This window comes from Silurus aristotelis, assembly GCF_946808225.1.
Source record: "Silurus aristotelis genome assembly, chromosome: 8".
In the NCBI taxonomy this organism is placed as follows: Eukaryota; Metazoa; Chordata; class Actinopteri; order Siluriformes; family Siluridae; genus Silurus; species Silurus aristotelis.
This window is the reverse complement of record NC_139581.1, coordinates 6,968,436-6,976,650: the sequence shown is the minus strand read 5'-3', so window position 1 is coordinate 6,976,650 and position 8,215 is coordinate 6,968,436. Positions and strand designations below refer to the sequence as shown.

Sequence of the window (8,215 nt, the reverse complement as noted above, 5' to 3'; positions counted from 1 at the left end):
TAAACTCCATGTGTATTTTCAGGATAAAGAGTTGAAAGTACTTGCTAGAAAAAGATAACTTTAATTATCAAATGTCTTCAGCTGTGGAATGTACAGAAAAACTGTGAACTAATTTGAAGAGGTAAAACTCACATTGTTTTATTGACAAGGATTTTTTTTATGATATGCATTTTAATATTGTCACTGAAATGGTTATATTTGTATAGTTTATAATTAATTTATGTGTTAATTATTTTGTAATAACTTGAGAAAATACATACAATGCATTACATGAATGACTCAAAATGTTTCTGTACACTAGAGTACCTCAACCCTTCTTTCCGTCTGACATCTGAACATCAACGCATCATGCCTGAAGGAAATATTACCAATGTGAAGAATTTTTTTATTCTGTGTTTTCCTGGACTTCTTCCTGATTATTATGGCCTTGTCTCAGCGGTTATGTTTTGTGCATGTTATTGGGAAATTGACTATTTTTTGCACTGTATATAAAAGAAAAAAGTCTTCAAAAACCTATGTATTTTATCATGCTAAATCTTGCTGCATCAGATATACTGTTTAGTACCACAATTTTACCCAAGATGATTGCTAGATATTGGTTTGGAGACAGCTCCATTTCATTTACAGGCTGCTTTATTCAGATGCATTTTGTCCACTATTTTGGTTCAGTTAATTGATTCATTCTAGCCATTATGGCATTTGATAGATATGTGGCAATCTGTTATCCCCTCAGATATTCTAATATTATCAAAGAATCCACTCTATTGGGTTTATGTTTAACATGCTGGCTGATAGCTCAACCCACAATCTTTTCTATAGTTTTCAGGGCAACCACTCTTTCTTTCAACAAAGTCACGCATTGCTACTGCGAACATGGGTTTGTCACAAGGCTTTAATGCACTGACAGAACACCTAATGTATTTTCAGTTGTAGTTTCAGCAATGGTTGTGTTACTCACACCACTAGCATTTATTTTATTCTTTTATGGTGCTATTATTGTGACAGTGTTTCGAACCTCATCCAGGTGTGGACCCTTAAAAGCTCTCTCCACGTGCAGTTCTCAACTTTTAATTATCACCCTCTATTTTTTACCAAGGTATATAAATTATTTAGGGATCTCTGTGGGTATCAATTACAACATCGATGTGCAAATATTTCTTATTCTTTTGTATAGTATGTTGACCCCTATGATCAACCCAGTCATCTACTGTTTAAGGACAAAAGAAGCTAAGGAATGCATTAAAAAAACATTTAAAATGTGATCCTTTTTCAGTTTTTTTTTTATATATAAAAGTCTAGGGTTCTCTTTCTAACTTATTAATTAAATACATATAAAAATTACATATTTTTTTATGTATTGTTCTGCCACAAATATCAAAATAATGTTGGATTTCTAGAATTTGGATTTTGAGACTTTAGAGACACCATTAGCACTTATTATTTTATGGTTCTATTTTTAATTCACCTACTTTTTTTTGGCAAGATGTTTACATGTTTTAGCAACCACTATAGCTATCAGTTAGAATAGAATTTAGATTTGTTTTTTTTTTATAGAATTTTGCATGTTACAGTTTTAAAATGCAATTTTATTTGTGGATTATGCTGTCAAATTTCAAGGTTTACACCCACAAATACAGTATAGGTAGGTAAAGAAATGTTAGACTTTGTCAATGATTTGAAAGAAATCAACACAAAATTAATTTATAATTAAAGGCAAATAAAGCAAAAGTAAACAGCTTGCAACAAAAAAAGACTAAAATAGTGTGACAACTTTAACTAAATAAATAAACAAATAAAAAAATACCAAAAAACTTAAAAGCTAGTTATTACATACCTCAGGTAATTCCATTATTGCAGTTAATTTTTTTTTTTTGGGGGGGAAATATAGTTATTTACTTATATGTTAGTTTATTTGTGTGTTTAATTTTTAACAATAAATAATAAAAACTGGGATAATTAATTATCATAATATATATTAATACAATCATAATAATTCATAATAATAGTTATAATAATATCTTCTTCTTCTTCTTTTGGCTGCTCCCATTAGGGGTCGCCACAGCGGATCATCCGTCTCCATACCACCCTGTCCTCTATATCTGCCTCTTTCACACCAACTACCTGCATGTCTTCCCTCACCACATCCATGAACCTCCTCCTTGGCCTTCCTCTTTTCCTCCTACCTGGTGGCTCCATCTTCAGCATTTTTCTACCAATATAATTCATGTCCCTTCTCTGCACATGTCCAAACCATCTCAATCTCGCCTCCCTCACCTTGTCACCAAAACATCCTACATGTGCTGTCCCTCTAATAAACTCATTTCTAATCTTGTCCATCCTCGTCACTCCAAACGAAAACCTCAACATCTTCAGCTCTGCTACCTCCAGCTCCACCTCCTGTCTTTTACTCAATGCCACTGTCTCTAATCCATACAACATCGCAGGTCTCACCACAGTCCTATAAACTTTCCCTTTCATTCTTGCAGATACTCTTCTATCACAAATCACTCCTGTCACTCTTCTCCACCCACTCCACCCTGCCTGCACTCTTTTCTTTACTTCCCTAACACACTCTCCATTACTTTGCACTGTTGATCCCAGGTACCTGAACTCCTCCACCTTCTCCACCTCTTCTCCCTGCAACCGCATCACTCCACTGCCCTCCCTCTCATTCACACAAATGTACTCTGTCTTACTCCTACTGACTTTCATTCCCCTTCTCTCCAGCGCATATCTCCACCTCTCCAGGCTCTTCTCAACCTGCTCTCTACTCTCACCACAAATCACAATATCATCTGCAAACATCATAGTCCAGGGAGACTCCTGTCTGACCTCGTCCGTCAACTTGTCCATCACCACTGCAAACAGGAAAGGGCTCAGGGCCGATCCTTGATGCAGTCCAACCTTCACCCTGAACCAGTCTGTCGTACCTACTGCACACTTTACTGCCGTCACACTGTCCTCATACACGTCCTACACCACCCTCACATACTTCTCTGACACACCTGACTTCCTCATACAATACCACAACTCCTCTCTTGGCACCCTGTCGTACGCTTTCTCTAAATCCACAAATACACAATGCAGCTCCTTCTGTCCTTCTCTATACTTCTCCATCAACATCCTCAAAGCAAATAAGGCATCTGTGGTGCTCTTCCTCGGCATGAAACCATACTGTTGCTCACAGATGGTCACCTCTTCTCTCAGCCTGGCTTCCACTACTCTTTCCCATAACTTCATGGTGTGACTGATCAACTTAATTCCCCTGTAGTTACTGCAGGTCTGCACATCTCCCTTATGCCTAAAGATCGGTACCAGCACACTCCTTCTCTATTCCTCAGGCATCCTCTCCCCTTCCAGAATCCTGTTAAACAATCTGGTTAAAAACTCCACTGCCATCTCTCCTAAACATCTCCACGCTTCTACCGGTATGTCATCTGGTCCAACCGACTTTCCATTTTTCATCCTCTTAATCGCTGCTCTCACTTCCTCCCTACTAATCCTATCTACATCCTGCTTCACCAACTCCACATCCTCCAACCTTCTCTCTCTCTGATTTTCCTCATTCATCAGCTGCTCAAAATACTCCCTCCATCTTCTCAACACACTCTCCTCACTAGTCAACACATTTCCCTCTCCATCCTTTATTGCTCTAACTTGCAGTACATCCTTCCCAGCTCGGTCCCTCTGCTTGGCCAATCGGTATAAATCCTTTTCTCCTTCCTTAGTGTCCAACCTCTTATACAGTTGCTCATATGCCTTTTCCTTGGCTTTCGCCACATCCCTTTTAACCTGCTGCCGCATCTCCTTATACTCCTGCCTACTTTTCTCATCACTATGTCGATCCCACTTCTGTTTTGCCAACCTCTTTCCCCTAATGCTCTCCTGCACTTCCTCATTCCACCACCACGTCTCCTTGTCTTGCTTTCTATTTCCAGATGTCACAAGAAGTACTTTTCTAGCTGCCTCCCTCATCACTCCTGCAGTAGTTGCCCAATCATCCGGCACCTCTTCACCACCACCAAGCCCCTGTCTGACCTCTTCCCTGAACCTCACACTACACTCTTCCTCCTTCAGTTTCCACCATCTTATTCTTCTTTCAAACCTTACTTTCCTCCTCTTCTTCTTCGCCTCCAAAACCATCCTACAGACCACCATCCGATGCTGTCTAGCTACACTGACCCCCGCCAACACCTTACAGTCTCCAATCTCCTTCAGGTTGCATCTCCTACACAGAAGATAATCCACCTGTGTGCACTCTCCTCCACTCTTATACGTCACCCTATGATCCTCCTTCTTCCTAAAATACGTGTTCACCCCTGCCATTTCCATCCTTTTAGCAAAATCTACCACCATCTGCCCTTCCACATTCCTCTCCTTAAAACCATACCTACCCATCACCTCCTCATCACCTCTGTTCCCTTCACCTACATGCCCATTAAGTCTGCCCCAATCACCAATCGTTCTTTCCTAGGTACACCATCTACCACTTCATCTAATTCACTCCAGAATCTTTCCTTCTCCTCCATCTCACAGCCAACTTGTGGAGCATAGGCACTGATGACATTTATCATCATCCCTTCAACTTCCACCTTCATGATCATCACCCTATCAGAAACTTTCTTCACCTCCACTACACTCTTACTGTACTCTTCCTTCAGAATCACCCCTACACCATTTCTCTTCCCATCCACACCATGATAAAACAGTTTAAACCCACCTCCAATGTTCCTGGCCTTACTCCCTTTCCACTTGGTCTCCTGAACACACAACACATCTACCTTTCTCCTTTCCATCATATCAGCTATCTCTCTCCCTTTACCCGTCATAGTACCAACATTTAAAGTACCAACCCGAACCTCTACTCTCCTACACTGCTCCTTTTCCTGCCGTCTCTGTAGACGCCTTCCTCCTCTCCTTCTCCTTCTTCGGCCAACAGTAGCCCAATTTCCACCGGTACCCTGTCGGCTAACGATACCTGTGGCGGTCGTTGTTAACCCGGGCCTCGACCGATCCGGTATGAAATTCTCATTTGTGATCCGCATATTTGATTTGGCACATGTTTTACGCTGGATGCCCTTCCTAACGCAACCCTCCCCATTTACCCGGGCTTGGGACCGGCACTAAGAGTACACTGGCTTGTGCCCCCCTAATGGCTGGGTTATAGTTATAATAATATAAACAACAATAAAACCCTAATTCCAAAAAGTTGGGACACTGTATAAAATGTAAATGAAAACAGAATGCAATGATCTGCAAATCTCATATCATTTACAGTAGAACATAGAGAACAATACATGATAAAACTAGGGAAATGTACCATTTTAGTGAAAAGAATTAAGCTAATTAAGAATTTGATGGCTGCAACACATCTCAAACTAGTCAGGACTAGGCAACAATAGGCTGTAAATGTACTGTAAATGATGTACTGTTAATAAAAATAATTGGCTGGATGAACATTTTGCAACCGATTAAGTTAATTGGCAACAAGCCAGTAACATGATTGGGTATAAAAAAGTGTTACTTAGAGAGGCAGAGTCTCTCAGAAGTAAAGATGAGCAGAGGTTCACAAATGTCTGTCATCTCTTGGCCAAAGCTAATTTGAAATGGATTGAAGTGGAAAGACAAGTTTGTATCTAAAGTTTTTTTGGAAAACCAGTGACACCACATCCTCCGGACTAAAGAGGAAAGGGACAAGGTCAGTACACAATACAGCATTTTTGATAATATGGGCATGCATTAGTGCCAATGATAGGGGCAGGTTTCACATTTGGAAGGCACAATTATTGGTGAAATACGGTGGCCAAGAAGTGCAAAACACATTAACAAATCAGAAAACAAATGAACAAATTAGAAAACACCAACAAATCTAAAAGCAAAATAACAAATCCGAAAACAAAATAACACATCCAAAAACAAAATAACAAATCCGGAACGAATGAACGAATTCAAAAACAAAATAACAAATACGCAAACACATTAACAAATCTGAAAACACAACAACAATTCAGACAAACAGGAAAAGGTAGGTATAGTTTGTGAATGGAACACTTACTGATCATTGGACTAGACATCTGACATTCAAAATATACAGGTATGAAATCTTCTAACTTTGTTTCTTGTACATGTGTAAAGTTTAATTTAAACTATTTTTTATTTTGATTAGTGCACCTTTAAATATAAGAAAATAACAGAAGTATCTGTTAGTGTTTTCTAATTTGTTAATTTGTTTTCTGATTTGTTATTGTGTTTTGTACTTCTTGGCCACTGTAGTGAAAGGTATACACTTCTTTTTAGGGAAGGTCTTGTATATTTCAGCAATACAATGCTAAACCTCATACTGCATCTGTTACATCAGCATGGCTTTGTAGTAGAAAAGACTTGATGTTAAATGGGCCTGCAAGCACTCCAGACTTTTCACTAATTGAACACATTTGGCAAAATAAAATAAATAATATAAAAAAAACCAAAAAAAAACACCAGGACTGTTGATCAGGTAGAATAATGCTGGGAAAATATTATTTTTCCATAATTTTAGCAACTGGTCTCCTCAGTTCCCAGATGTATAAATAGAATATAATAAAATAGAATAGTGGTTATATAAAAAGGAGGACACATTTGTTTATACACATTTGTTAACTGTCCTAGCTTTTGTGAGATGTGTCACAGCCATTACATTAAATAAAATACGTATTAATTATACTAAATGGAACATTTCTGCAGTTTAAACATTTGATATGTTTAACCCAGCCATTAGGGATGCACAAGCCAGTGCACTCTGGATGCCGGTCCCAAGCCTGGATAAATGGGGAGGGTTGTGTTAGGAAGGGCATTCACCGTAAAACATGTGCCAAATCAAATATACAGATCAGAAATCAGAATTTCATACTGGATCGGTCGAGGCCCGGGTTACCAACAACTGCCACAGGTATTGTTGGCCAACAGGTTACCAGTGGAAATTGGGCTACTGTTGGCCGAAGGAGGAGAAGTAGAGGAGAAAGACGTCTACAGAGACAGCAGAAAAAGGAGACGTGTAGGAGAGTGGAGGTTAGGGTTGGTACATTAAATGTTGGTACTATGACTGGTAAAGGGAGAGAGGTAGCTGATATGATAGAGAGGGGAAAGGTAGATATGTTGTGTTCAGGAGACCAAGTGGAAAGTCAGTAAGGGCAGGAGCATTGGAGGGGGGTTTAAACTGTTCTATCATGGTGTAGATAGAAAAAAAGAAATGGTGTAGGGGTGATTCTGAACGAAGAGTACAGTAAGAGTGTAGTGAGGGTTAAAAGAGTTTCTGATAGGGTAATGAACATGAAGCTAGAAGTTGAAGGGGTGATGATAAATCTCATTAGTGCTTATGCTCCACAAGTAAGTTGTGAGATGGAGGAGAAGGAAAAATTCTGGAGTAAGTTAGATGGAGTGGTAAAAGGTGTACCTAGGAATTAACAATTGGTGATTGGGGCAGACATTAATGGGCATGTATGTGAGGTGATGAGGAGGTGATGGGTAGGTATAGCCTTAAGGAGAAGAATGTGGAAGGGCAGATGGTAGTAGATTTAGCTAAAAAGGATTGAAATGGCAGTGGTGAACACCTATTTTAAGAAGAAGGAGGCGCATAGGGTGACATATAAGAGTGGACGAAGGTGCACACAGGTGGACTATTTTCTATGCAGGAGATGCAACCATGAAAGAGATTCGAGACTGTAAGGTGTTGGCAGGGGACAGTGTAGCTAAACAGCATCGGATGGTAGTCTGTAGGATGGTTTTGAAGGTGAAGAAGAAGAGGAGAGTGAGGACTGAAAGAAGAATAAGATGGTGCAATGAGGAAGTGCAGGAAAGCAAAAGGAGAAAGAAGTTGGCAAATTTGGGATCAACAGAGTGATGAGAAAAGTAGGCAGGAGTACAAGGAGATGCGGCAGCAGGTAAAGAGGGATGTGGCGAAAGCCAAGGAAAAGACATATGAGGAGCTGTATGAGAAGTTAGACACTAAGGAAGAAGAAAATGATTTGTACTGATTGGCCAGGCAGAGGAACCGGGCAGGGAAGGATGTGCTGCAAGTTAGATCAATGAAGTTAGGAAAGTGTGTTGAGAAGATGGAGGGAATATTTTGAGCAGCTGATGAATTAGGAAAATGAGAGAGAGAAAAGGTTGGTTGGAGATGGCAAAGCAGGAAGTGGATACAATTAGTAAGGATGAAGTGAGAGCAGCGATTAAGAGG

General features: G+C 39.6%; 1 pseudogene across 1 annotated transcript; it reads left to right on the top strand.

Moving 5' to 3' along the window:
- The first annotated feature begins 348 nt into the window (after positions 1 to 348).
- On the top strand, positions 349 to 1,262 carry LOC310730539 (olfactory receptor 2AT4-like; annotated as a pseudogene). Its single transcript has one exon. The product of its transcript is annotated as an olfactory receptor 2AT4-like (transcript).
- Positions 1,263 to 8,215: the final 6,953 nt, after the last annotated feature.